Raw genomic sequence first — 14,378 nt, 5'->3', positions numbered from 1 at the left:
AGAATGGAGTGTCCTCCGCAAAATGTGGTTTGGTGCTGAGTGCATTTCAAAGGCTGTCAGGGGATTTGAGGCCCTTTCAAGTGTTCTGGGTGATCGAGGAAGCCTCTGACACTTGTAACAGCTGCTGCTTCAAAGACTTTTGTCTGAAGCAGCAGATGTGAGGAAAAGGGAAGCGAAGATGCAGTGATTTTTCATTCGACTGCCTGGCCCGTTTTTCAGATTTCAAGCAGGGGTCTCTGATGGGGGTCTCTGATGGGGGTCTCTGATGGGGGTCTCTGATTGGGGTCTCTGATTGGGGTCTCTGATGGGAATGAGTGATGGGGTCTCTGATGGAAGTCCTGATGGGAGTGAGTGATGGGGGTCTCTGATGGGGGTCTCTGATGGGAGTGAGTGATGAGGGTCTCCGATGGGAGTGAGTGATGAGGGTCTCTGATGGGAGTGAATGATGAGGGTCTCCGATGGGAGTGAGTGATGAGGGTCTCTGATGGGAGTGAGTGATGAGGGTCTCTGATGGGAGTGAGTGATGAGGGTCTCTGATGGGAGTGAGTGATGAGGGTCTCCGATGGGAGTGAGTGATGAGGGTCTCTGATGGGAGTGAGTGATGAGGGTCTCTGATGGGAGTGAGTGATGAGGGTCTCTGATGGGGGTCTCTGATGGGGGTCTTGGATGGGAGTGAGTGATGAGGGTCTCTGATGGGAGTGAGTGATGAGGGTCTCTGATGGGAGTCTCTGATGGGGGTCTCTGATGGGAGTCTCTGATGGGGGTCTCTGATGGGAGTGAGTGATGAGGGTCTCTGATGGGAGTGAGTGATGAGGGTCTCTGATGGGAGTCTCTGATGGGGCTCTCTGATGGGAGTGAGTGATGAGGGTCTCTGATGGGAGTGAGTGATGATGGTCTCTGATGGGAGTCGCTGATGGGAGTGAGTGATGAGGGTCTCTGATGAGGGTCTCTGATGGGACTGAGTGATGGGGGTCTCTGATGGGAGTCACTGATGGGAGTGAGTGATGGGGGGTCTCTGATGGGAGTCGCTGATGGGAGTGAGTGATGAGGGTCTAATGGGAGTGAGTGATGAGGGTCTCTGATGGGAGTCTCTGATGGGGGTCTCTGATGGGAGTGAGTGATGAGGGTCTCTGATGGGAGTGAGTGATGAGGGTCTCTGATGGGAGTCACTGATGGGAGTGAGTGATGGGGGTCTCTGATGGGAGTCGCTGATGGGAGTGAGTGATGAGGGTCTCTGATGGGGGTCTCTGATGGGGTGATTGATGGGGGTCTCTGATGGACGTCTCTGATGGGAGTGAGTGATGGGGATCTCTGATGGGAGTCGCTGATGGGAGTGAGTGATGAGGGTCTCTGATGGGAGTGAGTGATGAGGATCTCTGATGGGGGTCTCTGATGAGGGTCTCTGATGGGAGTCTCTGATGGGGGTCTCTGATGGGAGTGAGTGATGAGGGTCTCTGATGGGAGTGAGTGATGAGAGTCTCTGATGGGAGTCGCTGATGGGAGTGAGTGATGAGGGTCTCTGATGGGGCTCTCTGATGGGAGTGAGTGATGGGGGTCTCTGATGGACGTCTCTGATGGGAGTGAGTGATGGGGGGTCTCTGATGGGAGTCGCTGATGGGAGTGAGTGATGAGGGTCTCTGATGGGGGTCTCTGATGGGGTGATTGATGGGGGTCTCTGATGGGTGTCTCTGATGTGAGTGAGTGATGAGGGTCTCTGATGGGAGTCTCTGATGGGGGTCTCTGATGGGAGTGAGTGATGAGGGTCTCTGATGGAAGTGAGTGATGAGGGTCTCTGATGAGGGTCTCCGATGGGAGTCGCTGATGGGAGTGAGTGATGAGGGTCTCTGATGGGGGTCTCTGATGGGGTGATTGATGGGGGTCTATGATGGGCGTCTCTGATGGGAGTGAGTGATGGGGGGTCTCTGATGGGAGTCGCTGATGGGAGTGAGTGATGAGGGTCTCTGATGGGGGTCTCTGATGGGGTGATTGATGGGGGTCTCTGATGGGCGTCTCTGATGTGAGTGAGTGATGAGGGTCTCTGATGGGAGTGAGTGATGACGGTCTCTGATGGGAGTGAGTGATGAGGGTCTGATGGGAGTGAGTGATGAGGGTCTCTGATGGGACTGAGTGATGGGGGTCTCTGATGGGAGTCGCAGATGTGAGTGAGTGATGAGGGTCTCTGATGGGAGTGAGTGATGAGGGTCTCTGATGGGAGTGAGTGATGAGGGTCTCTGATGGGAGTGAGTGATGAGGGTGTCTGATGGGAGTGAGTGATGAGCGTCTCTGATGGGAGTGAGTGATGAGGGTCTCTGATGGGAGTGAGTGATGAGGGTCTCTGATGGGACTGAGTGATGAGCGTCTCTGATGGGAGCCGCTGATGGGAGTGAGTGATGGGGGTCTCTGATGGGAGTCGCTGATGGGAGTGAGTGATGGGGGTCTCTGATGGGGGGTCTCTGATGGGGGTGACTGATGTGGGTGACTGATGGGGGTGACTGATGGGGGTCTCTGATGGGGGTCTCTGATGGGGTGACTGATGTGGGTGACTGATGGGGGTGACTGATGGGGGTCTCTGATGGGGGTCTGTTGGGGAGTTTGATTGGGTGACTGATGAGGGTCGTTGTTGGGGAATCTGATGGGGAAGACTGATGGGGGTGACTGATGGGGGTCTCTGATGGGAGTCGTTGACGGGAGTGAGTGATGGGGGTCTCTGATGGGGGTCTCTGATGGGGGTGACTGATGTGGGTGACTGATGGGGGTGACTGATGGGGGTCTCTGATGGGGGTGACTGATGGGGGTGACTGAAGGGGGTCTCTGATGGGCGTCTGTTGGGGAGTTTGATTGGGTGACTGATGAGGGTCGTTGTTGGGGAATCTGATGGGGGAGACTGATGGGGGTCTCTGATGGGCGGGAGTGATGGTGTCTCTGACGGGGAGTCTGACGGGGGTGAGTGATGGGGGTCTCTGATGGGAGGGAGTGATGGGGTCTCTGATGGGGGTGTCTGTTGGGGAGTCTGATGGGGGTGACTGATGGGCGTCTCTAATGGGGGTCTTTGATGGGGGTGACTGATGGGGGTCTCTAATGGGGGTCTTTGATGGGGGTGACTGATGTGGGTGACTGATGGGGGTCTCTGTTGGTAGGGAGTGATGGGAGGGAGTGATGGGATGACTGATGGGGGTCTCTGTTGGGAGGGAGTGATGGGGGTCTCTGATGGGGGTCTCTGATGGGGGTCTCTGATGGGGGTCTGATGGGGGTGAGTGATGGGAGGGAGTGATGGGGTGACTGATGGGGGGTTCTTGTTGGGGAATCTGATGGGGTGACTGAGGGGGGTCTCAGATGGGAGGGAGTGATGGGGTCTCTGATGGGGATCTCTATTGGGGAGTCTGTTGGAGGCGACTGATGTGGGTCTCTGATGGGGGTCTGATGGGGGTGAGTGATGAGGGTCTCTGATGGGGGGTCTCTGTTGGGGAGTCAGACGGGACGACTGATGGGGGTCTCTGATGGGAGGGAGTGATGGGGTCTCTGATGGGGGTCTCTGTTGGGGAGTGTGTTGGGGCTGACTGATGGGGGTCTCTGATGGGGTCTCTAATGGGAGTGAGTGATGAGGGTCTCTGATGGGGGTGACTGATAGGGGAGAGTGATGGAGTCTCTGATGGGAGTGAGTGATGAGGGTCTCTGATGGGGGTGACTGATGGGAGAGATGAGGGTTTGATGGGGGTGACTGATGGGGGTCTCTGTTGGGGAGTCTGATGGGGTGACTGATGGGGGTCTCTGATGGGAGGGAGGGGGTCTCTGACGGGGGTCTCTGTTGGGGAGTCTGATGGGGGTCTCTGATGGGAGGGAGGGGGTCTCTGACGGGGGTCTCTGTTGGGGAGTCTGATGGGTGTGACTGATGGGGGGATGCCGGATTCGTGGGTGGAGTCAGTGGAAGGGGGTTGGTGGCGGGCACGTGTTGGGTTACCCTCATATGTGTGAGCTGTGGGGGCGTGACCAGTATTTCCCATGGAATGGGGGAGGATGCCCATCTTTTTCAGCGAGGAGGGCCGGATTAGCATTGTTAGGGAGAGGGGAGCCTGCCGCCTGCCCTCAGGATCGGGCCGTCTGCTAAAAATGGTTGTCCGATACTGGGATTCCAATCCGGTGATTCCAATCCAACATGCTTATATTTGCATGGTTAAGGAGAGGGACTTGCACCTCCTAGGGACACTCCCAGCCCCGATTCTCCACTGGAGAGAGCACATAGGCACCATAATGAATCCCAACCCTGGTTGCATAATTCATTAGGTCAAGACTGCATGGTATGTTGTGTTTTCCCACCGGTCTCCCCAACGGGAAACATTTCGGGCGGGATTCTCCGACCCCCCGCCGGGTCGGAGAATCGCTGGGGGTCGCCGTGAATCCTGCCCCTGCAGTCCTCCAAATTCTCCGGCCTCCCAAAAATCGGCCCGCCGTGAATCGTGTCGTCCGCATCGGAGAATGGCGGGGACCGGCGCAACTCAATGGGCCCCGGGGCTGCCCAAATTCTCCGGCCCGCGATGGGCCGAAGTCCTGCCCGTTTTTGCCAGTCCCGCTGGCGTAAATTGGAGTAGGTCCTTACCGGCGGGACCTTGCGGCGTGGGCAGCCGCCAGGGTTCTTGTAGGGGTGCAGGGACATCTGGCCCCCACAGTGGCCTGTCCCGTGATCGGGGTCCACCAATCCACGGGCAGCCCTGTGCCGTGGAGGCACTCTATTATTCTGCACCGGCAGCTGTAGCGGTCCGCCATTGCCGGTGCATACGCCAACTCCCGTCGGCCGACAGAGGCCCTTTGGCGCCGGTTGGCATGGCGGCAAGCCCCTTCCCCGCTGGCTGGCAGGGCGCAAACCACTCCGGGGCCGGCCTAGTCCCTGAAGGTGCGGAGGATTGAGTCTCGCCCGTCCCAGCCATTCTCCGAGGCGGGCGGCACGATTCACGCCAGGCCGATTTTTGGGGGGCCGGACAATTTGGAGGACGGCAGGGGCGGGATTCACGTTGCCCGCCCCGCTGATTACGGCAGAATCCTGCCCTTCATGTTCCTTCCCCCACCGCAGAACTTAGTCCCAGATGGGAGAATTCCGCCCATTCACTCCATCTCTAGACATATGCATGGATCCAGTGGAAATGACTGAAGTACTAAATAAGCCCTATTAATTTGTCTACACCAAGGAATAAGATTGTAATAACCCTCCCGGGTCCCATGGGGGTGTAACATGATTGACCTCCCTGTACGGCTCGTAGATTATGAGCAGAGGCCTATCAGCTGGGACACATAGGGCGTGATTCTCTGCTCCCCACGCCGGGTGGGAGAATAGCGGGAGGGCCTCCCGACATTTTTCACGCCCTCCCGCTATTCTCCCCCCCCCACACCTGACCCACGCCACAAATCGCCGCTCGCCGTTTTTTACGGCGAGCGGCGATTCTCCGTGGCTGATGGGCCGAGCGGCCGGGCCTTCACGCCCGTTTCAACACGGCAGCAAACACACCTGCTCGCTGCCGTCGTGAAACAGGCGCCAGATGCCTGTTTGGGGCATCTGGGGGCCCAATTGGCACGGCAGTACCACGGCCGTGCCAAGGGGGGCATAGGCTCACGATCGGTGCCCACCGATCGCGGGCCGTGCATCCGTAATGGACGCACTCTTTTCCCTCCGCCGCCCATAAAGATCAAGCCGCCATGTCTTGCGGGGCGGCTGAGGGAAAAGACGGCAACTGCGCATGCGCAGCTTGGCGTTGTCCAACCTGCGCATGCGCGGCCGACATCATCGGCCGCGTCAGCCCGCGTGACGTTTGACGTGTGGCCTTGACGGCCATGACGCATGGGGCCGCGCCTCTAGCCCCGCCCGGGGGGGAGAATCGACCCCGGAAGTGGGCGTGAAGGCTGCCGTGGGTCACGGATTGTCCCACGGCAGCCTTTACGATTCTCCGCATTAGCGGAGAATCTCGCCCATAGTATCAATCCTTAAGTGGCTGGTTTAGCACAGTGGGCTAAACAGCTGGTTTGTAATGCAGAACAAGGCCAGCAGCGCGGGTTCAATTCCCATACTGGCCTCCCCGAACAGGTACCGGAATGCGGCGACTAGGGGCTTTTCACAGTAACTTCATTGAAGCCTACTTGTGACAATAAGCGATTATTATTAACAGCCGGCCCAGATTATGACCGGCATGATCGGTAGTCCCAGTTGTTTGCCACATTGTGGCCTTTTCTTTTGTTTAGAAATAAACCTCCGTTTGAATCACGTTTTGGGATCTCTTCCCTCTGTAGCCACCTAAGATGGACACTGGGCTACCAAAATGGAGAAATGCTAAGGCTGTAGGGAGAAAACAGTTTTAGCCAGGACAAGCAGTTTGCAAAAGGCTAATTAGCATTCTGCACGTATCGAAACCAGTTTATGGCCAGGTGCAAGATCTCAACCAAAGGTGTAAATAGCAAAACGCTTTGCATAGTAATGAGGTGATCCAGATCTGGGCCCACACAATAGAAACATTTGAGTTTGAATGGATACTTTGAGTGGACGCCCAGACGAAACGGCACCAGAAGTATCCATCACAAAAGACCCTAGAGACCGCCCCACCCATCGAGAAGAGACCCTCAGATTGGGGGATTTGTAAAATATCGATTGGGAAATGACCCAATCGATACATGGCAGGTAGAGGCCCGCCCCGAAGAGGCACGGACATTGGGGGACCTATAAAGGTAGACCCCGCACATGGTTCTGTCTGTTTTGCTCCGGCCTCGCTGTCTGTTTTTGCTCCGGCTTGCTGTTCTGACTCCGACTCCAGCCTCCAGATTCTGTCTTCCATCACCAGCCGTTGAGCACCAGCCATCGTTCAGTAAGTGCCAAAACGACACTCGCTACGTGAACCCGGCATTGTTTATACATTATCCGACTATTAGAGAACAGAAGGTGCAGCCCAGAAAGGAACAAAGGCCTTGTCCACCTGACCTTGCTGGTTCCTACTTAGATAAGTATTTAGTCGTTTAATAGTAGAAATAAGTATTAGTCTTTAGCGTATGCATGCGTATTTATTATATTTGTATAATAAATATCAATCGTTTGAACTTACTAATCGGTGTATAGTTTTATTACTTTGAACCTGACCTTGAAATACTTGTGAGGTGTCTAAATACGGCACCTGGCGACTCCGAGCTGAAAATACATACACAGAGCTGTAGTAGTGTTAAGCACACGGCCTTTAAACGGAGGCGTGTTAATACACTCCAATAAACGCGTAATACACTCAAGTAAAACGTGCAACACCTCGTGAAACCTTGGAAAAGGGGTTCCAAGAACTCCATGGACTTTGATGTGCATAGCATTGCCCCCCCCCCCCCCCAAATTGTGGTGAGTAACACCCCCAATGAGCAGGGCCTATAGGACCCAGTTGCCGCCTGAACAACGTCGTGGTCAGATCCATTGGTCAAGAACCACCACAGCCCGACGAGACATCTCCCCAGGAAGAAGACGCGCAATGGTACTGCACTTGGGCTGCAAGAACAGTGGCGTCCAGGACACCAGAATCCACAGCAAACGTGTCGTCTTGGTTGGGTTGCACAACATATTGCCCAGCCCGATGAGGTTGATTGCATGCAATTAAATTGCATTACAGCACCAAAGGTAGCCCCAATTAAGGTAACCCTCCAAGGGAATGGCCTCCCTCTGGATATTGAAATCGATACAGGGGCTGCTGTCTCAGTCATTGAACAACAGATATTCCGGAAATCCATTGGGGATCCAGCACCTGGGCCTAAAGGGCACTAAGGCATGGCTGACGACAGATACCGTACAACCATTAACAATTATTGGGACAACGATGGCCCCAGTTACCCATGGATAATAATTAGTTTGGCTGCCACTGGTAGTGGTGCAGGGGCCCGGACCCAGTATTCTGGGCTGCGACTGGTTACAGTGACTCCACCTAGATTGGCAACAGATCTTTAGAGTTGAATTGTAAAAGGTCCTGGGCAAGTACCCGGATGTCTTCCAGGAAGGTCTAGGAAAGGTAAAGGGGGCCACGGCTAAAATTTATGTTGATCTGGATGCCCAACCCTAGTATTTCAGGGCCCGCCCAGTCTCATATGCCCTGCTGTCAGAAGTTGACAATGAGCTGAGGCAGCTGGAGAACTTGGGGATTATTCGCACAGTCCAATTCGCAGAATGGGCAGCACCAGCGGTTCCAGTGCCAAAGCTGGACAAGGCTGTCTGCTTAAGTGCCGATTATGAAATGGTGGTCAACAAGGCATCCCATTTAGACCAGTACCCAATACCATGCATGGAAGACCTTTATGAAAAATTGGCTGTGGCCATTCTTTCACGCAGCTGGACATCAGCCATGCCTACCTCCAGTTGGATTTGGACAGGGCGTCCAGAAAATATGTAACCAGTAACACCCACAGGGGATTGTATGAGTACACAAGACTCCCACTTGGAGTGTCGTGCATATGTGTCATTTCCCAGTGTGTTATGGAAAGCATTTTTCAAGGGCTCCCCAAGGTGCCTGTATACCTGGACAATGTATTGATTACAAGAGCCTCAGAGAAGGAACACCTTGGCAAGCAGCATTCATGGTATTCCAGAGGTGCTTGTCACCGATAACGGAACCCCTTCACAAATGAGGAATTTCTGCAGTTTATGCAGATGAAATGCATATTCGAATCATCCGATATCACCGCTCTTCAAACGGTCTAGCTGAACGGAGAGTGTAATCCTCTAAGAGGGGCAATAAAAAAGTACCATGGGGTCAGTTGAAGCGAAGCTGGCACGGTTTCAGTTCAATTATTGGACCACGCTGCATGTTACAACTGGGGTAGCGCCGGTAGAGCTACAGATGTGCCGATGGCTCCGAACTCATTTAGGCTTGACATTTCCCAACCATGGAGAAGAAACAAGACCTCCACAAGAGTTATCATGACCACCGGAAGCAGGACAGAGGGTTCAAGCCAGGAGACACAGTATATTTACAGAATTTCGGTGATGGCGCCCTGTGGATACCGGTGAGATTTAATGCAGAGAAGTGGCACATTTTGTTGGGAAGAACAAGGAGAAAAATTATAAAATAGAGGGTGCTATTCTAAAAGGGGGTTCATAACAGAGAGTCAGTGGGGTATATATGCACAAACCATTGAATGGGGTAAGACAGATTATGAAAATGGTTCAAAGATATCGGGATCCTGGGCTTTAAACATAGGGGCATAAGGCCAGATTTTGCCATCTGATGCAGGGAAAACTCATATCGGGTGGGTGGAGAAGGGAACGCAACTCCAAAATTGGCATTTGATTACGGCTGGTCACCATTTTGACCAGCTCACAAAGCACGATCTGATGCCTATGAAAACGGACATTGGGCCTGACATGTTGTTGGCTACTTCCATTTTGTATTACTTGGAGTTTGAAATTTTCAGCAAGGGATGGAGGTTCTTGTAGCCTGTGTGAATATATCAGGTCAGAGGGTTCAAGAACCATGGAGGTTTCCTAATTTGGAATTGGGGACATTTTGAAAGATAAGTTTAAAAGTTGATGCCGACATAATTGGATGCTGTTTGGTAATTTAAGTATGTTTTAATGAAATGATTGATTTCATAGAATTTACAGTGCAGAAGGAGGCCATTCGGCCCATCGAGTCTGCACCGGCTCTTGGAAAGAGCACCCTACCCAAGGTCAACACATCCACCCTATCCCCATAACCCAGTAACCCCATCCAACACTAAGGACAATTTCGGACATTAAGGGCAATTTATCATGGCCAATCCACCTAACCTGCACATCTTTGGACAGTGGGAGGAAACCGGAGCACCCGGAGGAAACCCACGCACACACGGGGAGGATGTGCAGACTCCGCACAGACAGTGACCCAAGCCGGAAACGAACCTGGGACACTGGAGCTGTGAAGCGATTGTGCTATCCACAATGCTACCGTGTTGCCCTTGATACAACTTTGTTCTTAAAAGGTCAACAATCATTACATTGACCAGCAGTGTAAGACTGTTCACACCTATTAGAGTAAATTATCTATTGGATAACATATTTTCTACATTCAACAGTATTGCAATGTGCCATATTCACGAGAGTCCATCTACACCTCCCGCTGCCGGGGGAAAGCAGGCAGCATTATCAAGGATCCCTCCCACCCGGCTTACTCACTTTTCCAACTTCTTCCATCGGGCAGGAGATACAGAAGTCTGAGAACACGCACAAACAGACTCAAAAACAGCTTCTTCCCCACTGTCACCAGACTCCTAAATGACCCTCTTATTGACTGACCTCACTAACACTACACCCTGTATGCTTCATCCGATGCCAATGCTTATGTAGTTACATTGTATATCCTGTGTTGCCCTATTATGTATTCTCATGTATTTTCTTGTTTTTTCTTGAATTTTGTTTAATTCCCTTTTCTTCCATGTACTGAATGATCTGTTGAGCTGCTTGCAGAGAAATACTTTACGTGACAATAAACAAATCCAATCCAATCCAATCCAATCCAATTTGGGCCCTGTGCTTTAATCTTTACATGGATTACAGTCCAGTCATCTGTTCAGTCTTTTGAAGCAGTGGAGCAGATAGCCATCTGTTCCATAACTGCGAAAGGGATTAATATATTCATTTCCTTTTTTTTAATAAACATTTTATTGAGGTTTTTTTTGGTTTGACAACAACAGCAAAATAGACAATGTACGTGAATCTATAAACATAGTGCAAAAGCCGTCTTCCTCCCTTACAGGTCCCACCTTTATTAACCCCCGACTCTAAGCTAAACTAACCCCCCCCCCCCACCTTCTGCTGACGATTAATTTTCTGCAAAGAAGTCGACGAACAGTTACCACCTCCTGGCGAACCCTAACATTGACCCTCTCATGGCAAACTTGATTTTCTCCAAACAGAGAAAGATAGCCATGTCCGATAGCCAGGTCTCCGACTTCGGGGGCTGCTAATAGTATCCATCTCCGGGCTACCAGGGAAGCAAAGGCCAGAACGTCTGCCTCTTTCTCCTCCTGGATTCCTGGATCTTCCGACATCCCAAAAATCGCCACCTCTGGACTCGGTGCCTCCCTTGTTTTTAACACCGTGGACATGACATCTGCAAACCCCTGCCAGAATCCCCTGAGCTTTGGGCATGCCCAAAACATGTGGACATGGTTCGCTGGTCCTCCCGCACACTTTGCACACCTATCTTCTACCCCAAAGAACCTGCTCACCCGGGCCACTGTCATGTGGGCCCGGTGAACGACCTTAAATTGTATCAGGCTGAGCCTGGCACATGTTGTGGACACATTGACTCTACTCAAAGCGTCCGCCCACAGACTATCCTCTATCTCTCCTCCCAGCTCCTCTTCCTACTTGCGCTTCAGCTCTTCGGTCTGCGTCTCCTCTGACCCCATAAGTTGCTTGTAAATGTCAGAGACGCTCCCTTCTCCTACCCACCCTCTGGAAACTACCCTGTCCTGAATCCCCCTTGGTGGTAGGAGCGGGATGGTTGAAACCTGTCTACGTAAGAAGTCCCGCACCTGCAGGTACCTGAATTTGTTTCCCCTCGCCAATCCAAATTTCTCCTCCAGCTCTCTCAGGGTAGGAAAGCTCCCCTCTATAAACATATCTCCCATCCTCTCAATCCCTGCTCTCTGCCATCTCCGAAACCCCCCCATCCTTCCTGGGCCAAACCGGTAATTATTAAAGATTGGAGACCAAACCTATGCTCCCTCTGCTCCCACATGCTCCTCCATTGCCCCCAGACTCTCAGGGCTGCCACTACCATGGGGCTGGTGGAGTACCGTGCCGGCAGGAACAGCAGAGGCGCCATTGTCAAGGTCCCTAAGCTGGTACCCTTGCAGGAAGCTGCCTCCATACGCTCCCATGTCGACCCTCCCCCCACTACCCACTTCCTGATCATGGCTATATTTGCTGCCCAATAGTAGTTACTGAAGTTTGCCAGCGCCAGCCTGCCCTCTCCCCGGCAGATAAGGAAGAGCATCAAGAATTATGTGGGAGCGAATGACATGGGAGGTAACAGTGGCAGTGGTTTGGGAGGCTTTGAAGGCGGTCATTAGGGGGGAGTTAATTTCTATTAGGTCCCACAGAGAGAAGGAGAGGGCGGAGGGGGAGATGCTGGTGGGAGAGATACTTAGGGTGGTCAGGAAGTATGCGGAGGCCCCGGAGGGAGGGGCTGCTAAACGAGCGGCGGAAACTGCAGGCGGAGTTCAACTTGCTGACCACGGGGAAGGCGGAGGTGCTGATGAGGAAAGTGAAAGGGGCAGTCTACGAGTATGGGGAGAAGGCGAGTAGGATGCTGGCACGCCAACTGCGCAGGAGGGAGGCGGCTAGGGAGATCAGGGGAGTGAGGGATAAGGAAGGTAATACGGTGTTAAGCCCAGAGAGGGTCAACAAAGTCTTCAGGGAGTTCTACGGGAAGCTATACGAGTCGGAACCCCCAAGGGGAGGGGAAGGGATGAAGCAATTTATGGACCGATTGAGGTTCCCGAGGGTGGAAGCAGAGCGGGTGGAGGAGTTGGGTGCCCCGATTGAATTGGAGGAGGTAGTTAAGGGGCTGGCAAGCATGCAGTCGGGCAAGGCCCCGGGGCCGGATGGCTTCCCTGTAGAATTTTATAAGAAGTTCTCGGAGCTACTGAGCCCACTCCTGCTAAGAACCTTTAATGAGGCAAAGGAGAGAGGGACCCCCCCCCCCCCGACGATGTCGCAGGCATTGATTCAGTGTGGGTCCGACAGGCCGATATCGCTCTTGAATGTCGATGCTAAATTGTTGGCAAAAGTTCTGGCCACCAGAATAGAGGACTGCGTCCCGGGAGTGATCGAGGAGGACCAGATGGGTTTCGTTAAGGGCAGGCAGCTGAACACGAATGTGAGGAGGCTCCTGAATATCATTATGATGCCCCGGAGGGGGGGGGGGGGGGGGGGGGGGGGGATGCGGAAGTAGTGGCTGCAATGGATGCGGAGAAGGCCTTTGACAGGGTGGACAGGGAGTACCTGTGGGAAGCGTTAAGCAGGTTTGGATTTGGTGAGGGATTCATAGGTTGGGTCAAGCTGCTGTATGAGGCCCCAGTAGCGAGTGTGTCCACGAACCGGCTGAGGTCAGAGTATTTCAAGCTGCACTGGGGGATGAGGCAGGGGTGCCCCCTGTCCCTGTTGCTGCTTGCCCTGACAATTGAGCCGTTGGCCATAGCGCTCAGGACTTCAAGGGACTGGAGGGGGCTGGTGCGTGGGGGGGGGGGGGGGGGGGGGGGCGGGGGGGAACACTGGATCTCCCTCTACACGGATGACCTGTTGTTGTACATTTCGGACCCGCTAGAGGGGATGGGGGAGATCATGCGGATCCTAAGGGACTTTGGGAGCTTTTCGGGGTACAAGTTGAACATGGGGAAGAGGGAGCTGTCCGTGGTCCACGCTAGGGGCCAGAGGAGAGACTGAGAGAGGTCCCGCTCAAAATAGTGGAGAGGAGTTTTCGGTAATTGGGGATACAAGTGGCGAGGAACTGGGATGCCCTGCACAGGCTCAACTTAACCCGGCTTGTGGAGCAGATGGAGGGAGACTTTAAAAGGTGGGACATGCTCCCACTTTCCCTGCGGGACGGGTGCAGTGCAGACTGTGAAGATGACGGTTCTCCCCAGGTTCCTCTTCGTTTTTCAGTGCCTCCCCATTTTCATCCACAAGTCCTTTTTTAAGCGGGTGAATAGGATTGTTATGGGATTTGTGTGGGCGAATAAAACCCCGTGAGTTAAAAGGGCATTCTTGGAGCGTAGTCAGGGAGGGGGAGGACTGGCTCTGCCGAACATCTCCAGCTATTATTGGGCGGCCAATGTGGCCATGATTATGAAGTGGATGATGGAAGAGGGGGCGGCTGGAGGCGGCGTCATGCAGAGGCACCAGCCTTGGGGCACTACTCACGGCGCCGCTGCTGTTCTCGCCAGCGCAATACACCACAAGTCCGGTGGTGACAGCGGCAGTGAGGATTTGGGGGCACTGGAGAAGGCATAGGCAGGAGGAGGGGAGGGCAGGAGGGCAGGAGGGGGCCTCAGTGTGGACCCAGATACGGAATAAACACAGATTTGCTCCGGGTAGGATAGATGGGGGGTTTCAAGGCTGGTATAGGGCAGGCATTAGAAGGATGGGGGACCTGTTTATAGACGGGACTTTCCCCAACGTGCAGGCGCTGGAGGAGAAGTTCGGCCTGCCCCCTGGGGAATGCGTTCAGGTACCTCCAGGTTCAGGACTTTCTTAAAAAGCATGTGGGGACAGTTCTGCTGCTGCCCCCGCGTAGGATACAGGACAGGGTTGTATCTAGCACCTGGGTAGGGGAGGGGAAGGTGTCGGACCTATATCAGGAGCTGCAGGAGGCGGAGGAAGCCTCTGTGGAGGA

This window comes from Scyliorhinus canicula, chromosome 8, assembly GCF_902713615.1.
Source record: "Scyliorhinus canicula chromosome 8, sScyCan1.1, whole genome shotgun sequence".
NCBI lineage: Eukaryota > Metazoa > Chordata > Chondrichthyes > Carcharhiniformes > Scyliorhinidae > Scyliorhinus > Scyliorhinus canicula.
The sequence above is the reverse complement of the archived record's forward strand: the minus strand, read 5'-3'. Positions refer to the sequence as shown.